We start from the raw sequence: 13680 nt of genomic DNA, 5'->3' as shown, positions 1-13680 counted from the left end.
TCTCAAAAACTCAAAGTCCCCCACAGTACCCACCTGTTTCTCAAGGCTGTAGCAATGGACTACCTCTCAGAGCCAAAGGCAAATAATTTCCCTTACTTCTGCCAAACAAACCTTAGCTGTCATTCTCTGGAGATGAAGATAATTCATTAAACAAGAGAGCTACATTTCTTACATTCCTGATCAGAGGCAGCAATTGCTCTTTGAAACATAAACGAGAATGGCACTTTCCTAGCTAGAGACAGCTCTACAAAATGATACCAATTTGTACATCTCTTGAGGTTGAATGAAGTTTGCAACATTCACGTATGTTATCCAGAGGAAAGTCAAATACACTTGTTGGGCACTAGACTCCAAAGGAAAGAAGACTTTGGGTGCATATCAGACATTGATATTTCAAGAAAATTTCACTTCTGCTCATTGATGGGGAAAACTGAGCTTCCAGATGCCAGTGCACTCACACATGCTGCAGGGTATCCATAGCCAGTTGGTCAAACAAGGGAACCATCCTCCTGCCTCTTTTGCCAATATAGAGAGTTCAATCAGCCTTGGCAAGCTGACAAACATTTCAGACTAAATCCGACACCTCCACGTGGATACAAGAGTTTGCACTTTCCTTTAAGTGCAGCGTTTGAAATAAAGACTGCCAAATACCTCACAATTTATTCTTTAATGTTTATAAAGCTCATGCATAATCAAACTGAGTCTTTAAATGTAGTGGTGTACTGTAATAATTCACTTAATAAAAAAGATTTTTGAATACCCATTCCAAAGTACAGTTTACACAGCTACAGAAATAATTTGGGGCAATTTTTAAGATACTTTGAAACAGTAGTAGTTTTGGGTACCACAAAAAAAAACTAATGTTTAGAAATAGCCAAAGCTTTGTCAATTAATGATAATCATCTGTTTTATTACACAAATTTGAAAATGACTGAAATTCATTTTCTCAGCAGCAATATTTTAAGAGGTTTCAAAAAATATGATTTTTGGCTTTCTTAGTGTGCTTTTTAACAAAAAGATAAATGCATGTTGAAATAACTGACTAGCATTAAATTTGTCTTTTGCTTTAAAAAAAATACACATTTGATCATTCTCTTTGTTTTAATGGAGAAAAGAATTAAAAAGAGTAACTCACTTTATTTAATTGAAAAAGGAAAAGTGCCCAGGTTGTTAATTTCTGAATTAAAACTATGGTAGTAACCCATTATTTTTAGGAAAAACAAGCAAGGATTTAAAAAAAATAAATTTCTACTTTATTGTCTTTTCAAATTAGAAATGAATTACTTAAATGTGGCAGATTCAATTGGTATAAAAATGTGTTCAATCCTTGAAAAATGAATGAAAGAAAAGAATGGAGGAAAAAGACTTGCAAAACTGTGAGGTACTAGGCTACTTTTATGATCCTTGCTTGAATAAATGCTCTATCACCCCAGTAGAGTCTCTTTCATCATATATTTTGTTGTTGCTCTAAATTTGACTACACCTCACTATGTATCCTCATGGATGTTCTGTAAGTAAATCAAATTTAACATGTTCAAAATAAAACTCATAATCTCTTCACTTCCATCCTTCCCCTCCCACTGTGATCAATTTCTCCATTTTGGTTAATTGTCCACCATCTTCCATGGAACAGATGTGTCCTAACCCATTTTCCTAAATGCATTTTTGTACACAAAACGCTTCCTTTTTTTTTTATTTCAAATATCTATTCTGACAAAAACATTTGGCCTGAACATATAATTAAAAACTTAACAATACTAATAGTTGCTTCAAAGAGCATCCTGTCTTTGTCAATGTGCAACTATTTACATTAATTTGCATGTAATTCACTTTCATGCCCATTCACTGGGGTATGGATATTACTGAGTCAGATGGGCAATTAATTAATATAATCTTTACATATTCACTTATTAAAATGCATCACACAGTTCCTAATTCCTTGGGAGTTCTCACTGAATCCATGGGATGTGAATTTGAAGCAGCTGTGGCTGTTTATGCCATTGCTCTTGCTGTTTAATGGAGCCAGGTGGACACACTCGTTATGTTTTTTTTTTTTTTCCTTGCTTAGAGTTGAAATTAAAACTCAGTGCAAACTCTAACACCAGGAAGAGTTTGTTGGTGTCTGATTACAGGTCAAGTTTTTACACTGAATATAGATTAGCTTCTTCAGTAAAATTTAAAAAATATTCATTAATAGGAGTCTTACTTATTGTGTGACATAGATCACTTTTAATAAATTATATTGAGTTTTCTCTTTTGAAAAATATGTGATTTAGTTCATATTTATGTCCCAAGCATGGCAAGAGTTCTATGTGAGAGATACAGGAATCTCAATCTTATTCATATCTATATTAAGAGAGAGAATAAATAACTTTCCCAAAGTTAACAGAATATTGAATGTGGAATATAAATTCTGATTTTTACTTCCTAAGTACATGAATTTAACTTTTATGAAACAAAGAGCAGTTTGAAGAGAATAATTTTAATACAAGTGGAATGATGATTGAATGACTAGATTCTTTTCTTTTTTATAGTTATGTTATAAGCATATATGATTAGGGCCTATCAAGAACACCAATAATAATATATGCTGATGACCATGTGGGGGAAAAGGCATACTGATGCATTGTTGGTGTACTGGCAAATTAGTACAACTACTCTGGAAGGCAATATGGAGGTTTCTCAAAAAGCTAGTAGTAGAACTGACCATATGACCCAGATATCCCACTCCTTAGTATTTATCCAAAAAAACTTAAATCAGCATACCATAATGATACAACATTTCAGTTTTACAGCAGCACAATTCATGGTAGCCAAATTACAAAATCAGCTTAGATGCGTGTCAACAGATGAATGGATCAAGAAAATCTGGTATATATACACAATGGAATTTTTGAAAATCAATAAGGCTTTTTTAAAAAAAAATCCATTGCATATTATTATCAAATTTCAATTGACTATCATAATCCTGGACAAGCTTAAAATTAGTAATATTTGAAAGAGGTGCAAATAGTCTTTGTTTTCCATTATTTACTCAGTCTTTGCAACTATATTCAAAGGCAGCACGCCAAACATGATTTTAAATTATTTAGTAAAACTAAACATGTAGTAATTGAGTAGTAGATGTTAGAGTTTGTAAACAAGTCAGGATGGCGCCTGGAAAAATGCCAGAGGGAGTGGTTTGTGAAGTAACGCCAGGGAGCCATTAAGTGTGGAGATTCCTTATTGGTTGACTGATGTATCTAGTTTATGCTAATTAGATAAGCTGTGTGGAATGTATAAATACCTCTGTTGTCCTACAATAAAGGGCTCCCACTCCTGCTGTATCAATCTACACAAGTTGTTCGTTACCCCCTGGTTATTTTGCCCAGCCAGCCAGCCCGGCTGTAGCAAGTAGATCCACTTACATTCGTTAAATATAAATTTCTATAAAATAGAAATCAGTATGATTTGTGGTAGAGATGGAATTTTTATGATTGCAGTGTACCTATACCCTGACAGAGAAGTTTCCTCTTAGTCTTTAGATTAGGTGCAAAGATTTAATGTGGTGTATCTTATTATTTAAAGGTTATTCCGTTATTTTCGGCCTTCATCTGAGACATTTCATCTGAGACTATTTTGGGACCTTATGTGAACAAAATGATATAAGGTGCAAATGCTTTACTTATAGTGAATAGTTTTTCTATTCAGGATTAAATATTTGTGATTAAGTCCCTAATGTCAAAAGTAAAATTTCAGTCATGTAAATGTATTTCTTTATGTAATGTCAATCACTCAGCAATCATTTATTGTGCATCTGCTATATTCAGAAATAGAAAACTTGACTAAAGAAAATAAATGTTTAAAGATTAAATGTATAAAATAATGATAAAAATTTAAGAAAATCTAGACTATGTGAGATAGGAAAAAATATACAAGTGTGCCAAGTACTATAGGAAGAAGGAAGATAAATAACTCGATAAATTTAAAGCATGCTTAGTTTTAATTTAAGCCAAAAAAAATTCTGAAAGAACCAAATACTAAACTAGTCCTCAAATTGTCTGGTGTATATATTTTTAATATTTATTTTTTTTAGTTGTAGATGGACCCAATACCTTTATTTTATTTTTATTTGGTGCTGAGGATCAAACCCAGTACCTCACTCATATTAGGTGAGCTCTCTTTTTCTGAGACACAACCCCAGCCCAAAATAGATCCAAATTTAAACCAAATAACACATGTTAATTCTGAAAGAATCACATCCTAAAGTAGTCCTCAAATTGTCTGATGTATTTTTTAATAATACTTCTGGAAAATAACAAAAGTCCTAGAGAGTAATGGTCTATTCCAATTTCAAATATTCAATTAATATATAAAATATGTTAAACTTAACATAAAAGAGTATCTATTATGAGAAAAGAAGTCCCCTGACAGTACTAAGTGTTGGCAAAAAAAAAAAATGTAGAACAACCAGTACAGTCCTACCTGTTGATAAGAGTAAAAGCTGGTACTGCAACAAGCACTTTGGAAACCTCATTGGCTATTATGTAGTATTGGGAGTCATATTCATATTATATGATAACAATTTTACCCTTAGATTTATAACTAATAGAAATCCACACATAATGTGTATCAAAATACATACACAAGGATGAGTAGTAGCCTGTTTACCATATCCCAAGTTAGAATAAAACAAAATGTTCATGAATCATAGAGCAGATCAATGGTAATCTAATTGTACATTGGAAAACTGTACAGCAATGAAAATGATGAACCTTCAGCTACGCAAGAAAAAACAACATTGATGATCTTGCAAACATAATCATGAGTGAAAGTAGTCAGATACACAATTAAACATGCATTTGATTCCATTTAGATAAAGTTAAAAATAGGTGAAAATTAATCTATGGTGGTATAAATCAGTAATGTAGGTTTTCTCTTGGCCATAGTGGGAATACTAGTAGAGACAAAATACTGGGAATCTTCTGGGTGCAAATCATACAGTATTTCTTGGTCTGGACTGTATTTACAAGGGTATGTTCACTCCATGAAACCAGTGATATATTTATAGTCTGTATGTATTTATACATGTGCCATCCCACAATAAAAACTATCTTAAAACATCATCAACAGGGGGGGGCGGGGGAGCTCATTAGCTATAAGAAAAAATTATGCAAATTGACCTGTTTCAAATAAATGTGCCCTAATTAACTTCTCTCACTCTGTGGCATGTATTTTCATACTCTCTGGATGTACTGTAATTTTAGGCTTGTTTAGTTTGTTGAACATTTTCTTTATATTTAATATTTTTGAGGCAATCTATCCAATATACGCTTATGTACCACAAGTGATAGCAAGGGGAAATTTATTTCTTTATTTTTGTAAAAATTTTTTATAACTTTATCTTATTTATTTACTTTTTATATAGTGCTGAGGATTGAACCCGGTGCCTTACCCATGCTAGGCAAGTACTCTGCCACTGAGTGATAGCCCCAGACCTGGAAATTTATTTTTTATATTTTATATTTAGATATACAATGGACCTAGAATTAATATTTGTATAAGATGTAAAAAAGAAATCAGAGTTGGGGATTGATCTCCAAAAAATCATAGGGAGATCAGTAGAGGAAAGGGATCAAGGGGTGCTAGGTGGGGAGAGATGGGGGAAGTGCTGGAGAGTGATATTGGTTAAATTATATTGTTATATTGTGTGCACATATGAATATGTAACAACAAATCCCATCAATATGAATGAGCAACTAAAATGTATCAATAAAAATTGTGGGGAAAAATAGGAGATGATGATATTTCTGCATTGATTGCTCATTTATGTAATAAATATTATCACAGTGATGGTGCCCCCACAAAAAAGAAATTAGATTTCAGTTTTGCCCTATAGATTCAGTTTACTAATTATTGTTTATAGAAGAGCCACTACATTACTCTTGCTACATTAGTCTAGTCAACAAGGGAGGCATTGGAACCTAAGCTTCCTCTTCAGGAGAGCTCATGTATTTCAGGTTTATCCCTACCAGAGATGGAATTTCAGCTGAAACCTGCTGGATAGGCTTAAACTCAAAGGTTCTATTCTCAGTTTTGGACTACTCAGATTTCTGCTTGACTCAGTTTCTGCTCTGTCTTCTAAGTCATTAACCAGTGCTTGCAAACTGCCAAAGCCTTTGGAATAAAAGAGGTACCAAAGGCTGGAACATCTTTCCTGTTACATTTCCTTCAGGATATTGGCCCTTGAAATTTTTTGCTGCCTTTGTGGCTTTCCCATGTCTTAAAGAAATGTACAATGTTCTGGTTGCTTTAGGTCAGACTTGTCTTCTGCAACAATGTTATCTGCCACTATCAGAAATATAAATTATTTTATAATAGTAAAACATATGTATGCTTCAATTGTTGGAACTTCTGGCATATTTCCCAGTCTGAAATATATATCTGAAACTTCCCAGATATATGGGATGACTTAGGTCCCTTCTTGCTTTCATTCCATTCCTGGTTGATCTTAGTCACTCAACTGGTTTTAATCTCTGTCTCTATTCTGATGAATCTCAAGTATTTACCTTTAAATAAAATATATCCCCTGAAATATAAACCATAAATCTAAATACGAACTGAATTTTTTCACTCAGATAATTCACAATTGCTTCAAACATATGTACACATAATTGAATTACTCATCTTCTATCCCTTCTTTCAAACAAAGCCAGATCCTTCTCCTTCATTTGCTACCTCAGTGAGTATTAGGAACTTCTCCCAGCCATATACTTGCTAATTAGCCTCAGTTCCTTACTCTCATATCTAATCCCTCTCTGAATCCTCATATTTCAACCTCATTATTACATTTTTTTGAATCTTTTCATTTTCTGACTCCATAAAATGTGAGCTCTTTCTAACATCTTGATGATAGTTAGAAATTACGATATGGAAATTGAGAGAGGGCCAAGAACTAGTGTTAAAACTGTCGGTTAAACCTGTGAGTTAGACTCCTAAAGATGAAGGTTGAAGTTTTGAGAGTTAATAACAACTAAGGAAAGAACATGGAAGAAAAAAGACAAGTAGGTTGAAGACTTATATGTGGTGGAAATAGAAAGCATCTCTGCCAAAAGACCCCAAAATAAATTCACACAGTAAGATAAACAAGCATCAAATATCATGGGAAGGATCCATTGCTTGTGTGGGTTAATTGCATTAATGAATGCAAAGTGGTCAAAAATGAGGACTGACCATCTGCCCCCAAAGAGTTCTGAGGGTAGGGCAGGAATTCAGGTGCAATTCTGAGAGGCTGCATTAAGAACAGGGACTTGTAGTGATTTACTTGCAAAGAGTCAAAAGGAATAGGTAACCAGGAAATTGACATTTCCTCAAAAACAAATTCCATTGAGGCAGAATTATAACCATGTACTACATACAACCATTAATTAACTGAGAATGCTCAGACCATGGAGCATTTCACCTTCTTAACCTTCCCTTCAGGACAGCAGTATGGATACCTATTAATAGCCATGCTTTTTGTTCTCAGACAGATCCTGCATAAAAGGTTGAGCCAGCCCTCCCTGTGAGGAATCATGCCACTGGGAAGCCATTGATAAGCCTATTTTCCCACTTTCTTTGCTGTATTCTTTTTCCTCTCTAAAGAATTTGGTTTTGGATTTGATTACTTTAGATTATTATCTCTTGATTATTATCAGTGTTATAGTATTCCTCTATGCATCTCTTCCCTGTATTTTTTGCATGTGTAAAGGTACTGTCTTTCTAAATCTCTTCCCAGGAAAGTTATTAGTTGTGAAATCTTAATTACTCCCCACTCTGCCTCACTGATTTCAATACCACAATGACACTATTAGACTCTATGAGAATCTCTGCCCACTTTCACATAATGGGTGGGTGCTCATGAGATACATTTATCAAATTATAAACTTTTATATTTTCTTGAGCAAATGAAAATCCAAACAGGTCTTAAACATATAATATATTAACTTATTTTAAAGGTTTTTTTTTATGCCAGTTAATAATGAATTTTGGGTGGGTCATTTCAGGACACAGAAATATTTTCTTGGGCCATGCTTCCAAGGCAGAGGGATTCATAGAACACTTCACCAAGATGTGGAGATGGAAAATGGAAGATTCAAAGAGGCATGTTGATCTGGGAAAAGAAGGGAGCAAAGCCAGTGGTAGAAATAAGGATGCCATAATACCAATGCCATAATGGGGTGGCATGAAGATGAGACAAAGGAAAATGCTTTGTGAATGTGAGGGAAGTTCCTTCAACTCTTTCAGGACTTTACTGATGGCGAACCTCTAAGGGACTGAAGTCTGTATCCACAATAATTCTAGATTTCTCCAGTCTATGATCTGTTTCAAGACAGATTATTTTTTTTTAATTTTAAGGAGTTAACTATAGGCTCTCTTCTGAATGTATTCATTTTTTTCTCTTTTTTTCCCCATTCATTCATTTGCACTTAATTTAGAAGACATTGGTAATTTTATCGTTTCTTGATCATTCTTTTTGGTCTATAAAATCCAATTTGAAGAAAATATATTAACTTCCTCATTATAAAGAGTACTTCCATTTATTTAATGCTTAAAACGTCCTTGACAAGACAAGGTAAATGGTTTCAAAGTCTTTCACTGACACTTTGTGGCAAATGGTGGAACTACAGGTTATTTTGGAAAATTTTCTGAAATGACTATTATTTTATATGTGCACAATATAACAAATATCAATAAATTGTTACTTCACCTATTTGTATACCTATGGATAGATATAAATAGATAGGTAAATTAAATAAACAACCAAGAAATTGCAAAATCTTTCATTAGCATGCTTTAGCACATGAATAACTAAACTTCTGTGGGAAAATAAGATGACTGCTTTCCTTGATACTGCATTAATATTTTGAAACTACTGAATTTTGAAATTTTTTATCTTTTACTTTAGATGTTAGTAGATTTAAAATATATACATTCATAAAATTAGCTATTAAGTTCACTCCTGAACATTTCCATTCAGTGTTAAAGATTTTTTAAGGAACATTCTTACCCATTAGAAGAGTGACTATCATCAAAAATATGAAAAATTAAAAAGTGCTGAGATATCTAGAACAAAGCATTGAAAACATGCAGTAATACACTAGTTATATACCATTCACAGTCACATCTCAAAATCATGTTTTATGGAAAATTATTACATGATATTTCAAGGACCAAATAGATGTTTAATAAGATATGCAATCTTAGTCATGCAGTTTATATGTTGTTGATTAATTCAGAATAGCAGTAGACTAATAGTATCACCATAGTTTTAGTTTTTTCTACATTTAACTATTGGTTTTGAAAAATTAACTCTGTCCATATGTGATCTGATAGATTTTAAAAGCCAATTTATTATAAAGTAAATTTACCATAAATGTAGACAATAGTGGCAAAGAACTTTTATAAATTCATATTTTGCTTTCCTGTTTAAATGTCAGTTTAGTCTCTAGTTTTAGGTTAACACAGAAATAGCAAACAGATCAGTTCATTTCTAAAGATTATATTTGTGTGCTCTTTTAAAAATCCCTCTGAATCATAGCCTGTGAAGGTTCTTATGCAGCTTGAGCCACCTCCATCTGTTTGTCATGCAGACAAAAAGCAAGAGCTATACATCATCACATTCTTAAAAAAAAAAAAGACATGATAAGACAAGGAAAAGTAGATTTTTATCTTCTTGGCACATCTGCATTTCAGAAATCTCTATTCAACAAAGTCCTTGTTAAAGGCAGATCTTCATGCAATCTGCATTCTGGTCTTCTATTATCTTCTTTCATCTCTTCATGCTCAACTTCTTTCCCCTGTTCCTGGTTGAGAGCTGCAGGCTTTTAATTGTAGAAACTACAAACAGACCTTAATATTGGTGTATGATGTCATTCACAGAACTGATGTCAAATGTACTATCCCATTCAGGTCTTGGGACTTTCCCAAGTTCACCAGAAGGCAGTGTACAGAGAATGACAAAAAGTAGCTTACTATGTCAAGAGAACATTGAGAAGCAATTGAGTTCTCAGCTCTCAGATTTCATTCAAAAGAAATGGAGAAAGTAAATACTCCTTTCTGTCATTTGGGTTTTCCTTTCCTTTTAAAGACTTTTCATTTGGGAGAATGTGTTGTACCAAAGTACCAAACTATAATTTTATAAAAGTCAATTTAATTAACAGTTATTGCAAAGGGAAGCACTAATTTAGTTGAAAAGGGGATTTAAATCGACTGTGGGCAATGCCAGACAGAAGAAGGATATGAGCAATGACCTATACATAGAATATGTTTGATTAACAGTGAGATATCAAACTTATCCTGGTGGTCTGAATATTATATGGGGAGCATTGCCAGATACAAGGGGAAGACCCCCAATGGTAGAATGGTAACCCGAGAGTTTTATACTTAGTTGAGAAGAAAAGAGACATCCTATCAAAATAATATAATTTTAGTGAATAGCATTATTAGATAAGATACACAGGAATAAAGACAGATATACTGTAGTGGAAAATATTAGGTGGTCTGCACTATTGTAGCTAATGGTTCCATGGATATGACATTGGGTATTTGCAATAGGAAAAGAAAGATTGTGATAGAGCTTGGAGATATTTTGGAGATGTCAAACATTGGCCAGTAGAAAGAAAAAGGAAAGAAATTAAATTTCCAATTTCAGGAAAAGGTGAATTTAATTTTGTACCAATTTGGTATGCTATCAGAAGAAGGAGGTATTCACTTTGTGACTTTTGTACTTGAATGGGTGAGTTAACTAATGAATGTTAGCTTAACAAAAATTTAGGATATTTTCACCTGGAGATGTGTGTGCAGTTTTGAATATGTCATTTAGAAGAAGGTACTCATAATCTGGAATGTGTCATAGATCAGGTGACAATAAGCAAAACTCTGCTTTGTATATGAAAAACTATAATTCCTTTTCCCAGCACAACAAAGCCCTGGGAAGTAAGCATAGCCACAATATATAAATATTCAAATGAACATAATATAAATACGACACCTAAGCTATATTAAAATAGTATATTTGTAATCTAGCATAAAATCTAAATTCAGTTTTTTTCTAATTGTCCCAGTAATGTTCTTTATAGATTTTTCCCCCTTTTTACCTCCTGAAGATTCAAAGGTAAAGACAGCGTAACATTTACACAAGAAAACCAGTTTCTAGTCATTAGATACATATATGATCCAAAGAAGTGTGACTTTACTCTTAAGAAAGCTTATAAGATTTGTAGTGTCTTAACAGAGAGTGACCCAAGAAATCATCCTGCTCCTTGCTGCTTCAGATGGATCTCACCTGGAGACGTGTGTTCAGTTACAGATAGTTCATTCTGAGCCATTACTGATCCTCTGGAGTGTGTTCAGAACAAAAGGACCATGGTGATGTGGGATACAGAGCCCCTCAGGTGCATATAATGATTCTGGAGATCTTTTAAAAGGGTGAAGCAAAGGCTAGGGAATGAAAAAAATCTGGTCTTTAAATATTTGAATACTATTGTAGTTTGAAATCTGCCCCACCCCTCCTTGCTGCCATATAAATGATGAAGTCCCAACTTGATTAGCTCAGAAGATGACCTGATTTGAAAATGGGGTCATTATAGATATAATTTTTGAAGATGAAGTCATATAGGGTGAGCCTTTCCAGCCGATGGTTATTATTCTAAGATGGCCATGTGATGACAGAAACACAGGATGACCCACACCTGATGATCCGAGCAGAGACTTCATTTAGGCAGCTGCCCAAAATGTCAAAATCACCCAAGTAACCAGAAAACCTTAAGAATCTGGGGAGAGGCAAAGACAGATTTCCCTGCGGATTTTGGAGGGAGCATAGCCCTGCTAATACCTTGGTATCTGATTTATGATCTCCAAAACTGTGAGACAATAAATTTTTCTTGCTTTAAGATGCTCCGTTTTTGAAGTAGCCCTAGAAGAGGAATGCAGGTACAAGTTTAATAATTAAGTAAAGTTTATTCCTTGGGTTCTAAGAAAGAATTAAAAATGAGTAAGCAGAAATAAAAGAGAAGCAGGTTTCAATTCAACAAGAAAAAGAACTTGTATGTAAGTATGTAAGAAGGACTGGGAATGTGGCTCAATGGTTGAGTGACCCTGAGTTCAGTCCCCAGCACCTGCCTCCCAAAAAGGAGTATGTAAGGATGACCAAGTTGGGGGGGATGAGATTTAAATAGAAGCTCTTGTGCATATAGTTGTTTTTTTTTTTAAGTTAGGTTATTCTTGTTTCTCATGTTGAAAAGAATGCTTATAGTATTCACTTCATGGCGCTATTACTGTTAAACTAGTTAATAATTTAAAGTACCTTATACAGACATGGCATGCAATAAGTACTAAAGGAGTGTTTGTGGAACATAGACTTCCTTTAATGTTGATTAGATGCTGTGCATTAACAGTCTTCCCATCTCTGCTTTTCCTCATCTCCAAAATATGAAGAGTTGAAAGTCAAACCAGAACTAATTGCATTTTTCAAGGCCTATGTCCTTTTCTAGATCCAAGTTTCCATGATTTAGGCCATATGTTGAACAAATATCAGAAATATGATTTTTTTTTTTGCCAATTTTCTCCTTACAAACTGTGACAACGTGTTTGTCAGTTGCCTAGGGTTTGTGTGTTTCAAGTGTTTATGAGAAATAAATCATGCTACAGCATCATTTTAAAATAATAAAGTATCATTTACCCAGTTAAGGCTCACCTGAGTTTCACGGTATTACTGTGCAGGTGTTAGAGAAAGAGGTGAAATATTCAAAATGAAATCATCAGAAATCTAAGTAGTTTATTAAACTGACATCAACTCGTAGCTGATGGCCAATTTCAGCCTTAGAATCTGATAAAAGCATATCCTACCATATAAGACTCTTAATAAATGGCACATGATAATCAAAAAGAAAATCTTACTCCGTAATGTAAGTTTAACAAAATGTACTTTTATTTCTACCCTCTATAAGGTTACTAATCACTGTATCATTTGGGTGCATGGGTGACATCTCTGACAGGTTAATAATACCCCAGACACAATCACAGCTACTTTCAGTAAAGCAAACCCATCAATAGACAGGGACACCTATATAATTTTGGAGCCAGTGATTTTGTAAACTTTGCACACACCAGACAAGCGGAAGACCAAGAAGAGGGGAACTGGATGTTCTTTTAGGAAAGAGCAACTGAATGAGATAGCACAGCTTTTAAACTGGGGATGTTCTACAAGGCAATGAGGGAGGCCCGCTGTGAGAGTACTGAAAAACAGGTTTGATTTGAGGTTGATGTTTGGAGACCATCAAGAATAAAAAGGAGGGAGGATAGAGTTTCCAAAAGTTATATGTGCTTTGTTACAGCTCCCTCATTTTCATGAAAGAAGGCAGCCTGTGTGGTGAAAAAGCCAGCTTTTCACTTGGAACTAAATCCCAGTCGTAACTGTAGTTTTCTATTTCAAGAGCCATGTGTTCTTAGACAAGTCTCATGAATTCCCTGTGTCTCAGTTACCTCACATTTGCATGTGGGTGACGTCTTCCCTTAGGATTGTTGTGAGGATTAAACAACTTAAGTATATGAGCAGTCCAGCTCAGTATTTGGCAATAGTAGGGGCTGAATAATTGTTGGCTCTTGACTTTTAAAGATAAGACTTTTTCTCTGTTAGAAGTTCCAAATGCAGTTTAACAG

General features: G+C 34.0%; 1 protein-coding gene across 3 annotated transcripts in view; it reads left to right on the top strand.

Moving 5' to 3' along the window:
• Positions 1 to 13680, top strand: part of Hcrtr2 (hypocretin receptor 2) — a 97646-nt gene that overhangs the window by 47365 nt on the left and 36601 nt on the right. The gene's annotated exons all lie outside the window — the stretch shown is intronic.

This window comes from Ictidomys tridecemlineatus, chromosome 8 (genome assembly GCF_052094955.1).
Source record: "Ictidomys tridecemlineatus isolate mIctTri1 chromosome 8, mIctTri1.hap1, whole genome shotgun sequence".
Classification (NCBI taxonomy): domain Eukaryota; kingdom Metazoa; phylum Chordata; class Mammalia; order Rodentia; family Sciuridae; genus Ictidomys; species Ictidomys tridecemlineatus.
The sequence above is the reverse complement of the archived record's forward strand: the minus strand, read 5'-3'. Positions and strand labels throughout refer to the sequence as shown.